Below are 12936 nucleotides of genomic sequence, written 5' to 3'. Positions count from 1 at the left end.
TTCTTATTCCTTATTTAGCTTCAACTACAATTCATACTTAATCAACATTCAACCAAAAACTTAAAAAGGTCTTAAGAATCTCCTTAAATAGTTAACTTCAACCTTCTAGATCCTTCTAGATTTTAATTTTTAATCACAATTGTAGATATCATATTCATTGTATTTAGATAGTTGGAAAATAGAAATCCCTTGAACTTTGTAGCCATCTTCATCTTTCTTAAATCTTGTTCATCAAATCTTCATTATATTATTCCAGTCATAGATCTTGTAGGAAAATTTGACTTTAGCTTTTATATTTATCAATAATTTTTTGTTTTCATCATAAGTCAGCCTCATATCTCATCTTTCTTAACTTGATCTTCCAACTCATACTTGGTGAACATTGCAACTTCACTTAGGTAATACTACACTCGGTTAACACTGAACTCCATATGTACTTTTCCAGGTACTTGGTTAATACTTTAGAAGGTTAGACAATATTTCATTCCTTCTTTCACTCAGTGTAAATGGTGTAGCTCAATGAATACATAAAATTTATTACATGATTGTAAAAAAATCAAACAAGCATTACACTGTCAGGATCAACTTATTAAAGTGCTCATTGAATATCAATACTTATCCACTCTTTCAATATCATACTTATTTCAAATTCTCTTCATCAATCAAATGACATGACACTCTACTAAATTAGCATAATGTATAACCAACTAAGACTTGACATCAATGGCACCATAATTATTGATATAAATAATTTACATATAGTAATTGTATTCTTAGGTATATTATTGGTTGGGGCTAACAACTTCAACTTGCCCTTCTACCCCTCAAAGAAGTCCAAATCCCTTAAAGATTATAGTGTTGACATGGGCGACCTAGATACTTTCATTAATTTCCCTATGTTGGTTGATCTTGATATGGTTGGTAACCCATTCACTTGAGCTAATAATGGAAATGATTCTCATCTCATACCAGTTTGTCTAGAAATTTTTTTGGCCTCCCCATCTTGGGATATTACAAACTCTTCTACCCTAGTTGCCTTCCCAGGAATGAGCTATAACCATAACCTATTGCTTCTAAAATGGATTGACTCTCTCAGGAGAGCCCCTCCTAGATATAAAATTATGTGGGCCTCCCACCACACCTTTAAGTAAATAGTTCAATAGTTGTGGTCAACACCTATAAATAGCTAAATTATGTACATAATTTTGGCTAAAATGGAGATTATTTAGGGCGAAGTCATGGGCTAGAGAAAAGCTATCTTTGGGTATATTTTATCCTGGAAGGAAGATTTGTATACCAAATTTGATTATCTCCAAAAATAATTAGTGGATGCAAATTATTCTCAAACCATTCAAAATGAAGAAGGTTCTAGGTATAAGTTGAAACAACCCCTTACTATCAAAGAGATCTATTGGAAGAAGAGCTTGCAAGTGGAATAGATAACTTGGAGGGGGATCATAATTCCTCTTTCTTTCATAGATCAAAGGAAAACCACAAGAAGGAACAATACTTGGTTTCTTCTCAATAATGTAGTGGAAGAAGCTATCGATAAAAATATCCAAAGCCCCTTATCTACCATCTATTCAAGAACATCTATTCTAATAATGGAGGAGACAAAATGATTCAACAAGATCTTCTAACAAATCCACTTCCTAACATTGTCACTACTTTGGATAATGGGGCCTTCCTCTCTAGAGTCCTTTATGAGGAAGTAAAAAATAAGGTCCTTTTATAGGTGTGTACAAATCCCTATGCCCTGATGGGTTACAACAACCTTCTTTTAGGAATTTAAGAATATTGGTGGAACTAATGTTACAAAATCTACAATAGATTTTATAAGAACAATAAAAATTCTAAAAAATACAATACAAATTTTATCATGCTTGTTCCCAAACATAACAATCCAAAATCAATGATTAACTTTAGACCCATTGACTTTTGTATCACCTTCTATAAGATCCTCTCCAAGATCTTGGTTAATAGAGTAAAAATGATGCTTGATAAGATTACCAACCATGACTAGATGAAATTCATTCTAGGGAGGAAAATCTTGAATGTGACTATCTATGCCCATGAAATCATTCACTCTATGAATAGAAGAAAAATGTATGTGTGGCTATTAAAGTTGATATCTCTAAGGCTTCTGCAAAATTCAATTGGGCCTTCTTTTACAAAGTCTAAGAAGATTTTTCTTTAATGAAAAATTCATGAATATTATTAAGTTGTGTGTTGGAACTATCAATTTACCTACAAATTTAAATAGTTCCCCAAGTGAGTTCTTATTCCCAAATAAAGATTGAGGCAAGGGGGCCCTTTAACCCCTTACGTACTCATTCCTTTTGGTGAAGTGAAAGGGATAATTGTGAAGAATCTCGTGGACCAAGGAAGAATTAAAAGCATTAAAACTACCTCTACCTTGCTCCCTTTAGTCTGACAACACTTTATCAATGATAATTTATTCTTTGGTGGTTCCTCTATGGTGAAAGCTAGAGAATGGAGACAACTTCTTGATCAATATGCTAAAGCTCCATAAAAATGCATTAACTACCAAAAAATGAAGAGTGTTCTTCAATAATTATATTGACATTCAAAATAAGGTGATGAAAATGCTAGGTTGTCAATTAGTTACCCTATCACTAACCTACCTAGGCTTACCATTAATGGTTAAAGATCTTAAAGAGGATTCATAGAACTCTATTCTAGAATTCACTTAGAATAAAACAATAGAATGGAAAGGAAAACCCATAGTAATGTCAAAAATCCCCAATTCCTAATTGATTCTCTTCAAGAGATTCTAGTATATTTCCTATCCATCTTCAAAATCTTAGGTGTAATGCCTAATAGACTTAAGAAAATCTAATGCAATTTCATATGGGTGCGTACAAAGGATAAAAGGAAGATATATTTAGCTAACTAAGATATGGTTTATTCACCTAAAATACTTGTTAGCTTGGGGATGTGTAATTATCAACATAAAGAAATACCTCCTTTACACAATGACATAGAAATTCATTATTGACAAACAAGACTCATGTGATATGATAAGGGATAAATACCTTAACTAGGACTCATTTGGTGAGATATTTTTAGAATAAAATGTCCCTTAGGTATTCAAAATATGGAATAAAATCCTAAAGTGTAAAATCATCCTTTCCAAGGGCTTCATATGACAAATTGGTAATGGTGGAAGCTTCATATTTTGGAAGGATAAATAGTGATGCAAGAGCTTCTTGGGTGTAAGATAAATCTTACCTTATGCACAAATATTTCCTTTCTATTTCTTGAATAAGACTTGGCTTATTGTAGTTTTTTAAATTTGTGAAGGCTTTCTACAGAGTAAGTCAATAGTATGAGCTTAGAATGTTCTAATTTTAGAGGTGGAGATTCAACTTGGATATATCAGCTTACCACTTGAGGTTCACTACCATATCATGAGTATCTATTAAGTTATTGTTGGGTTTTAAGGCCTTTGAGGTTCCAGATGGGCTCCAAAATTCAACCCACTAGAGCTTGTGTGAAACAATCATTCTAGAACAAGAAGTGAGGATTCTCAAATGGGATCATAATAGTTAGCCAACTCAAAAATTTTAAAATTATGGTCTTATAAAGTTGGGCTACTTGAAAATACCAAAATAGAATTTGTAATCAATTTGGGCTGACACATTATGTAATTTTAGGATTGCTCAATCTTGAGGGTTAGGGTGAAATGTCTAGAATCTTCCTGAAAAGTAGAAAATTACCTATATAAGGAAGGCATGTAGGTTTTCTAGGACACATGTGGGTGATGGTTCATAGCTCTAACTTGAAAACTATTGTATGGAAGATGATCATGTGACTTTTCATTCTGGATTTCAAAATCTCATAATTTTGCATTTGTGGAGATAATAATAAGACCATTAGTTTTTCTTAAAAATTGTTATTATTTTTCTATTTTTGTTATGTTATTGTGGTATGAAGAGGATAATCCTTCATCAAGAGGTATCAGAGAAGGAGTTCTTGAGTTAGTAGAAATATCGCCAAGTATGAGGTAGTTTGCACTAGGACTATGGTTTTAGATGCATATGTAGACCAATTGCCAATTGTAAGGTAATTTTCAGTAAGGTTTCAATGGAAGTGTGAAAATGCATCAACAAAGAGAGTGTGGTAGAAGAGTTAGAGGTGTTACGCCTAAGGGGTTTAGAGCCCTCTAGAGACAAATGCAAGAATTGGAATAAAAAATGTGTAGAGGGATGAATCTTGCCATAAGAGATCGAAGTAAGGATGAAGGAGGAGAAGAATATGAAGAAAATGTTGAAGAAGAGGAAGTTATGAACCTAGAAGAAGAAAGGATTTTTAGGGCCATTTCCATGATTGGAAAAATACTTAAGTTTGAGGTTACCACATTTTTGGGAAATCTTAATGTGGAGGCATTGATCGATTGTATCAATAAATTAGAAAATTATTTTGAGTATTTAGATATTGAGGACCTTAATAGGGTGAAGTTTTTGAAATCTAAATTGAAGGGTCATTCAAAGATCTAGTGGTAGGAGACCCATTTGGAGCTAAATAGAAGAGGGAAGGATAAACTTATAATATGGGATAAAATGATAGCTAAATTAAAGATATAATTCATTCCCATAGATTATGATTTTATCTTATAAAGTAAATGCAAGGGTTAAAGCAAGTGAGAAGATCTATTTTGGACCATACAAAAGAGTTCTACCTGGTTCTCTTTAGAATAGGTCATGGAAAAGTTGAAAAGGAGAAAGTTTCTTATTAGCTTAATGGGTTAAGGCCAACTTTTCAAGATGAGTTAAGTATGGTTCAAATAAATATTACTAAGGAGGCATATCAAATTTCCCTAATAATAGAAGTGAATTTGAATAAGAATTTTGGTAGCTGACAAAGCAAAAGAGGTTGTGGTGGAAGACCTAGCGGACAATCTTGTGGAGGCCAAAATGATGATTAGAAGAAGGACGATTCTAGAAGTAGAAGTAAGAAAAAAAGGGTAAATAATTCCAATAATTTCCATGATCAAAACCATAGAGGGAATTTTGGTGGAACATATTTTTGTTAGATAACTCAAGGGAGTGGGGTGAATTAGTTATGTCTAGCTATCATACAACCCCTTTAAACAATTTTAGTAGTACCAATAAAACATCAAGAAAAATCATTCAATATAACCATATAACTTATCATTTAACTCTTTCAATCTCTTTATTAAAAAATGTTAACTTACTATTCTTTCCATTATTGACTATCAATAAAATATCTTAGTTATTACTGACCATAGAGTGAGTTGTTACTGAGTTGTATTAAAATGTAAAAAACATGTAAAATAAGTTACAACACAAATAAAATTCCCATTTTTGACACTATGATTTTAGCATGTAAACCCTATGAAGGGAAAAATCTTCTAGGACCAGCAACCAATTTTTTTTACTCTTCTAAAGTGAGTTCTACTAGGAGCTTACCTTGTTAAAGGTTATATACACATTGTTAATGTGAACTTGTTAGAGGATTTCACCAAAAGGTCATCTAGATTTTATCACTCCATATTATAGATTAAAGAGTGTCCTAATTTAAAGGACTTACAAACACCACTAATCAATGTTATCATATAGGATTTCACAGACCTGATAGGTTCGCTTGATACTTTTGAGATATTTTACTACAATATTTAATTAGTAACAGTAGAAGTGATTTGTAAATAATATAAAAAACCTTTTCTTATTTAGATCTATGTTCCTTTCTCTTTTCTCTATCATATCTCTCTCTTGGATCTCCTTTCACTTTGTACTTTTGATTGGCTTAATATCACCTTCTCTTTCACCTTCCTCTACTAGGTTTACTTCACTCAAATATCTTCTTTCACCTTCCTCAATAGTTCACACTTTGATTTTCTCTCTTAAATTTAATCCATAATATAAATAGAAACCAAATCATAATCAAGAATCTAAAATTATTTGGAATTTCTCAATAAATAGTCATCTCTAAGCTTCTAGATTCTTCCATCTTTTTCCACTTGACCATGATAGTTGATCTTAGGTTCAAACTAAATTAAAAAATTTGAAAATTTATGTAATGAATCTAGACACTTAGAAAATATAACTTGCATAGAGCTTTTTACACATCCTTATCCTTCTTCAATTTCCATCATCAAATATGTATTGAATTTTCCTAGTCATTGATCTTATAACACACTTTTACTCATGCCTTAGACCATCTTAAGCTTTCCAAATTTATATCAAAAGTCAACCTTAGATTCAAATTTCCAAACTAATTCATCCAACTCTTTCTCAATAAACATAACTTTTACTAAGGTAATATAGAACTCGGTTAAGACTGACTCACTCAGCCAATACTAAATTACCCTTTATTCCTTTCCAATCACTCTAGAAATACTATAGTCACTTAGTGAATACAATCTCCCTTCATTAACTACGTCTAGCCAACTAAGAATTTAACATCAATGATAATATAAAAAATGATATATCTCACTTACATACATTCATAGGATTATCAACTAACAATATCCCACTATCCATTACATTATTAGTTTGGGCTAACACTTGCTACTAAGAAGAAGGGACTTTATCACATGTGAATGTCCTCAGTTTCAAGGAAGTATAGATAGAAAAATTGAAGGCTAGGCCAACATTGTGCATGTTGATGAAGATTCCAAATCATTATATTTTGAAGATGCTGAAAGAGAAGTCCTAGCTAACATAAGGGCCCTATTGAATGGTGAGAATGAACTTGGTCAAAGGAGGATTTTTTGCACTATGTGCAAGTGTGAAGATAATTGTTTTGAAATGATCATAGATGAAAAAAGGACGAAAATTATTGTCACAAAGTTAAAGCTCAAGGGGAAGAAATTCCTATGTCCATACCATATTTCTTGGATGTAGGATTGCCACAAGGTTATAATTAATGAACAAGGCCCAGTGAAGTTCAAGATTGGAAGCTACCAAGATAAGGTTCTATGTGATATCATACCTATGGACATATGCCATATTTTTTTGGGTAGGCCATGGTAGTTTGATAGAAATTCTATACATGATGTTCATGCAAATACCTAAAATCTAAAAAATGATGTACTGAAACATAAGCTGAAGCTATGAAATGAAAAATAAGAAAAGGTATGTAGTGCTACAAGAATATATTTTTTTGGTGGGAAATAAATTCCTTGGAGGGAATGAGGCACGAGCATATGTATTTTTCTATAATACCAAAGGATGGTAAAGAAGAACTAGAAGAGGTACTTGTAGAAGTTGTAGATTTTTTAGAATACTTTGCACATTTTGTATATAATAATGTGCCTAATGGATTATAACCAATGAGGAAGACCAGTCACTAGATGGATTTGTTTCTAGGAGCTAGTTTGCCAAAAAAGGAAATACAGAAAATGACACCAATAGAAAGTAAAGAGTCAAACAGACAAGAACATGAGTTATTGTAGAAGGGGTTGATTCAAGAGAGTCTGAGTCCATGTGTTGTACAAGAAGTATTGGTACCAAATAAGAATTCAAAATGGAGGATGTGCAAAGATTCTTGAGATATTAACAAGATCACAATCAAGTATAGATTTCCATTGCATGGATTGATGACATTATATGACTATTTTAGTGGGTCAGTGTATTTCACAAAGATAGATCTAAAAAGTGGATATCACTAGATCTAGATCCAAGAAGGAGATGAATGGAATACTACCTTCAAGACAAAGGAGGGTTTTATGAGTGGTTGGTCATGCCATTTGGGCTAACCAATGCACCAAGAATATTTTGATCTTTATTAAGTCATGTGAAGAGCATTTAATTAATATACTTAGTTTATTTGAGAGGATTAGGGAATAAAAATTATTGATTAATTTGAAGAAGTTAGTACATATAGGATCTTCAATTTCAATAAAAGGTCTTTAAATAGACCCAAAGAAGGTCAAGGTTATCCTCAAATGGACCACTCCAAGAAGTGTGAGTGAGGTAAGAACATTTTATGGTTTGAAGATATTTTATAGAAAATTTATTAGAAGATGTAGTTGTTTTAGTAGATCCTTGACTAAAATAATGAGAGGGGATAGGAAAGAGTTTATTTAAACTACAAGAGTAGACAAGAGCTTTGAATTGTTGAAATAAAAATTTATAGAACAACTTAGTTTAGAACTTTGATATTTCAATAAGGTGTTTCAAGTAGACCATGATATTAGTGGTAGTGAAATTGGAGCTATTTTGAGCCATGATAGTATATCTATTGCTTACTTTAGTGATAAGTTAAATGATTCTAAAATAAAATATTGTTTTTTTATTATCAAGAGTTTTATACTATAGTTAGGCATTCAATAAGTGGAGACATTATCTTCTTTCTAATAAGTTATTTTTATATACTAACAATTAAGCTTTGTAATATTTTAATATTCAAAAGAAATTAAATTATTGAAATCTAAAATGGGTTTAGTTTTTATAGAGTTACACATTTATCTTGAGATATAGAGGTGGGAAGTATAATAGGGTTGTAGACGCTCTTAGCAAGAGATAGATTTTGTTGGAAAAGATAGATATTAAATTTGTTGAGTTCAAGGAACTCAAGAGATTATATCTATATGATCCTAATTTTGGTAAAGCTAGGAAAGATTGAAAAAATCCTATTACTTTAGATAGAACTAGGTGGTTGGATTTCATCATCTAGGAGGGTATGCTATTTAGAGAAAGTCAATTGTGCATTCCAGAGTTCTATAAGGGAGAATCCCATAAAAGAGAAGTATAGTGGAGGGCTGGCTAGATGTTTTGGTCTTGATTAAACTATTTCATTGGTTGGTGAGAATTATTACTAGCCACAATTACAATAAACTATCAAGAACTTTATACAAAGTTTTTGAGTATGTTAGATTGAAAAAGGAGAAAAAAATAATGCATGGTTGTATTAGCCATTACGTATACCAAAGAAGTTGCAAAAAGATACCAGTATAGAGTTTTCTCTTCATTTACCAAGTACTCAATAATGGCATGATTCAATTTCTATAGAGGTTGTTCTCTCTTTGAACTCTCACCCTGATGATAGATCATAGAGTGTTATCCAAATTTAGTGACAAAAAAACATACACAATCAAATCTAGAAACAAAAGTACTCAAATAGATTGTAGAAATCTCATAATGTTAATGGTTGATAGATTTTCAAAGACAAAACACTTCATTCCCTATAAGAAGACTAAAGAAGACTGATGATGTTGTTCATGTGGCATAATTATTTTTCGTAGAAATTGTAAAACTACATGGTCTACCAAAGAGCATTGTTCCAGACCAAGACACCAAATTTGTGGGGTACTTTTGGTAAATAATTTAGAAGAATTTAAAGACATATTTTAAATATAGCTCATCATGTCATTTGAAAACTGATGGACAAACAAAAGTGGTGAATAAGATTTTGCAGAATTTGCTATGATGCTTCATTGGAGATAAACAAAAGGGATGAGATTTGATTTTACCACAAGAAGAATTTACAAATAACAATTTTGTCAATCGGATCACTAGTAAATCATCATTCCTAATAGCATATGGAGACAAGTAGTACTAAAGAGAAAGATTTTGTAGAACACTTGAAGAACATTGATGAGAAGATGTGAAAGCATATTACCAAAATAATATACAGTGCAAGGCTAAGGAAAGTGAGAAAATGAGGCAGTAAGGAATTTAAAATTGGAGATGATGTGATGTTTCATTTTAGGAAGGATAGATTTGTAGTAGGAACATATTATAAGTTGAAGATGAAGAAGTTTTGACAAGATGGAAGATACTTTAAAAGAACGATTCAAAAAATGCTTATGAAGTAAAACTGCCTAGTCAACTAAATATTTCACTAGTGTTTAACATTTTAGATTTGATAGAGTATCACGAAGGAAGTATTGAAGAAAAGGTCACAAAAACATGGTGGAGTATTCCAGTAACTACTTTATCTAGACAAAGGATTAAGGATATTTTTGATAGACATGTTAGAAGGTGAACAATGAAACATGACGTATGAAGAATATTAAGTCAAATTAAAAGGAATACCTATTGAAGATTCATCATGGATAAGAATGGATGAGGTTAACCATCTTGGTTTTCCTATGTATACCTAAGACATGATAGGGTCACTTAAAATTACCCCTGGTTTTTGATGCAGAAGAATCCTCGGTGTAAGGGTGATCTTGTATCACCAAAAAAATATTTCCATTTTTTCTTTTCAATAAGGGATATTTTAGTTCAATCTTTTTTATTTTTTGGAAGATTACTATTTTTAGTAAGTTGGTCATTCAATCTAACAATGTTTTGATTTCATCCATGGAGGTTTCATTTTATATTTATTAGCCTACTAGTAAAATTTTGTTGCAATACCAAATATATTTGCAAAGTTATTGAGAATTTTTGGTACAAAAAACTTGAGCTTAGTTTTGAAGGCCTTGGAGGCTCCAAAAAGGGTTCAACCCCAATTAATCAGAGCTTGCACAAGTTAAGTGCTATAGATTAGGTAGTGTCAATTTTGAAAATGGATAATTACATTTAATTAGAGAAATGATTGATGAGCTATGGCCTTCAAAAGTTATGCTACTTGAAATTATAAAAAATGAAGATATTTTGGTTGACTCTAATGTAATAAAATATGAAAAAAATTATAATATAGGGCTAGTCATCCTTAGGGTCTTGGGCTAAAATTCTAGAGCCATGTCTTGGCTAATGGAAAATTGCCTATCTAAAAAAGGCCTGCAGGGTTGTCTAGGGTAGTTCTAGGATGTTGGTGATGGCTATATTTGACAAAATATTGTAACAAAATGACCATGTAACTTTGCATGTATTATTTCTAAATTTTTTAATTCCATGCTTTTGGAAATAATAAGAAGTCTATTAAAAAATCTTGAAATTTTTTGTTGTTTCTTTACTTATGTTATATGTTTGTGGTATTAAGGGCATAACCACATATATTATAAATGAGTAGAACATTCTACAAGATGCCCATATGGATAATGCTAGGAATAATACATTTACCATAGATAGCTCGAACAAGTGTAGGTGTTTGTATCAAATTGTAGACCTTGGATAGGAAGATTGACATAAGATGCCATGGATAAAAGACTCTATATAAGATGAGACTTAGAACCTCCTCTTTGATGCTAATACAAATCACCTATTTATAAACTATATAATTCACATTTAAGAAACAACCAAGCTCTGCACCTGTAGCATGCTAAATTTATATTATATACCTTGAGTACATAGTAACTCAATTGTGCATTTATTTTTGGGTCTTATGAATGCCTTTACATTTCGTCTAGATAATGTACAAGCACTTCTTCTAGATATAACTATATGTTTCATTTTATATTTGGTTTATTATTGTATTTCATGTTATTTAGCATGTAAAAGGAAGGACTATTTGATACACACATCATATATTTGAAACAATTTTTAGATGATAATATCAATTAACCAAATATTTTTCCTAACGATATTTATGTCTAATGCTATGAGTACACATAAATAAATTACATTACAAACTAATTAAATTATTGTTTAGATTATGTAATATATATAAATATAATGATTGTTCTATAATGAATTTTATAGAAAAATTATTCATTAAAGAAAAAAATAAATATAAACAAATGCTAGGAGTAGAGTATAGATCTCATAACCACCTTGACGATGACTATTAGGGGTCAAAACTTTGACACGCCAAAATAAATTTATACATATTTGAAAAAATGGATTTCATTGTGTGAATAGGAAAAAAAACCTTTATGACATACTAAAGTCGGTAGACTGCATACCAATGTTAGCAAGCATGAACAATTGGAGGACTTAAAAAAATTATTAAATCTATTTTGGTAGATTGAAAAACATTATTTGACAAGGTATTTGATTAAAAAAATTAGAAGAAGTATTTTAATAAAATTCTTCAAAGCACAATGGCTAGGAAAGGTTCTCTATAGGAATGAGGATTGAAACAACTGAGAATAGTTCATCATTGGGATTTTTCAAAAATTAATGGGTTTCAAAACATTATTGATTCTTTTAAAGAAAAATTATTTTAATAAACATATTTAAGTCTTAAGGGGTTCAATGTTTTTGTAGGTTATTATTTTATCTAATGTTAGAGAATAATTATCTTTCCTAATATATTAAGCTGTCTTGGGATACATTAAGACAATTAGGAAGAGGAAACACAATATAATCCTATAATCATGCATGTTACTCACATAGGTAGTTGAATGTCTCACTCTCTTTTGGTTTTATTAGCCAACTCCAAAAAACCAATTATTTTTTACATGCATTGTTATAACCTCATGTTTGACAGTTAACAAGTAGGTAAATGACCCACTCAAGTCAGGTATTTGGGGTTTATTATATTGCTCCCAAAATTATGTTCCTATATTCTATTGTATAACTAACACTCTCCTCTCCCCTATGAGCTACTTGGATTTATTATTATTGATTCATAGCTAACTCATATGAGTTTTTATAACCTTAGTTAATATAAGGGAGTAAAAATTGTATTATTTTGAGTGTGATAAAACCATTATTTTATTATTTCTCCACATTCTATCATTTCATTCTCTTTTTTGCTCTTTTGTAGAAGTCAATCATGATTTTGTAGGTGATCCTAGGAGATCAAGCCCATTAGTGACTCTTACAGCTACGTGATCTTTGTGTGGGAGTAGAGATCCAACATTATTGATAATAGTATAGTTTCCATTGCATACCATGGGATATTTATGGATTATAGTGACAATAGTACACCATGTGGAGAGGTTTCTTGAGCCTCTACATAGGATTCCTAATATTATTTTATAATTATATATTGAAAATCTGTTACACATTAAAAGAACATTTTGTCACTTTCCAATAGGTCATACAATTGTATGAGAAGATCATGAGGGAAATTTGTTTTTCCATTTTTTTCAAGTGGCTAAGATAAGTCAAATTT

Source organism: Cupressus sempervirens, chromosome 7 (genome assembly GCF_028749045.1).
Source record: "Cupressus sempervirens isolate cs-2001-9-10 chromosome 7, ASM2874904v1, whole genome shotgun sequence".
Taxonomy (NCBI): Eukaryota; Viridiplantae; Streptophyta; class Pinopsida; order Cupressales; family Cupressaceae; genus Cupressus; species Cupressus sempervirens.
Note: the sequence above shows the minus strand (reverse complement) of the source record.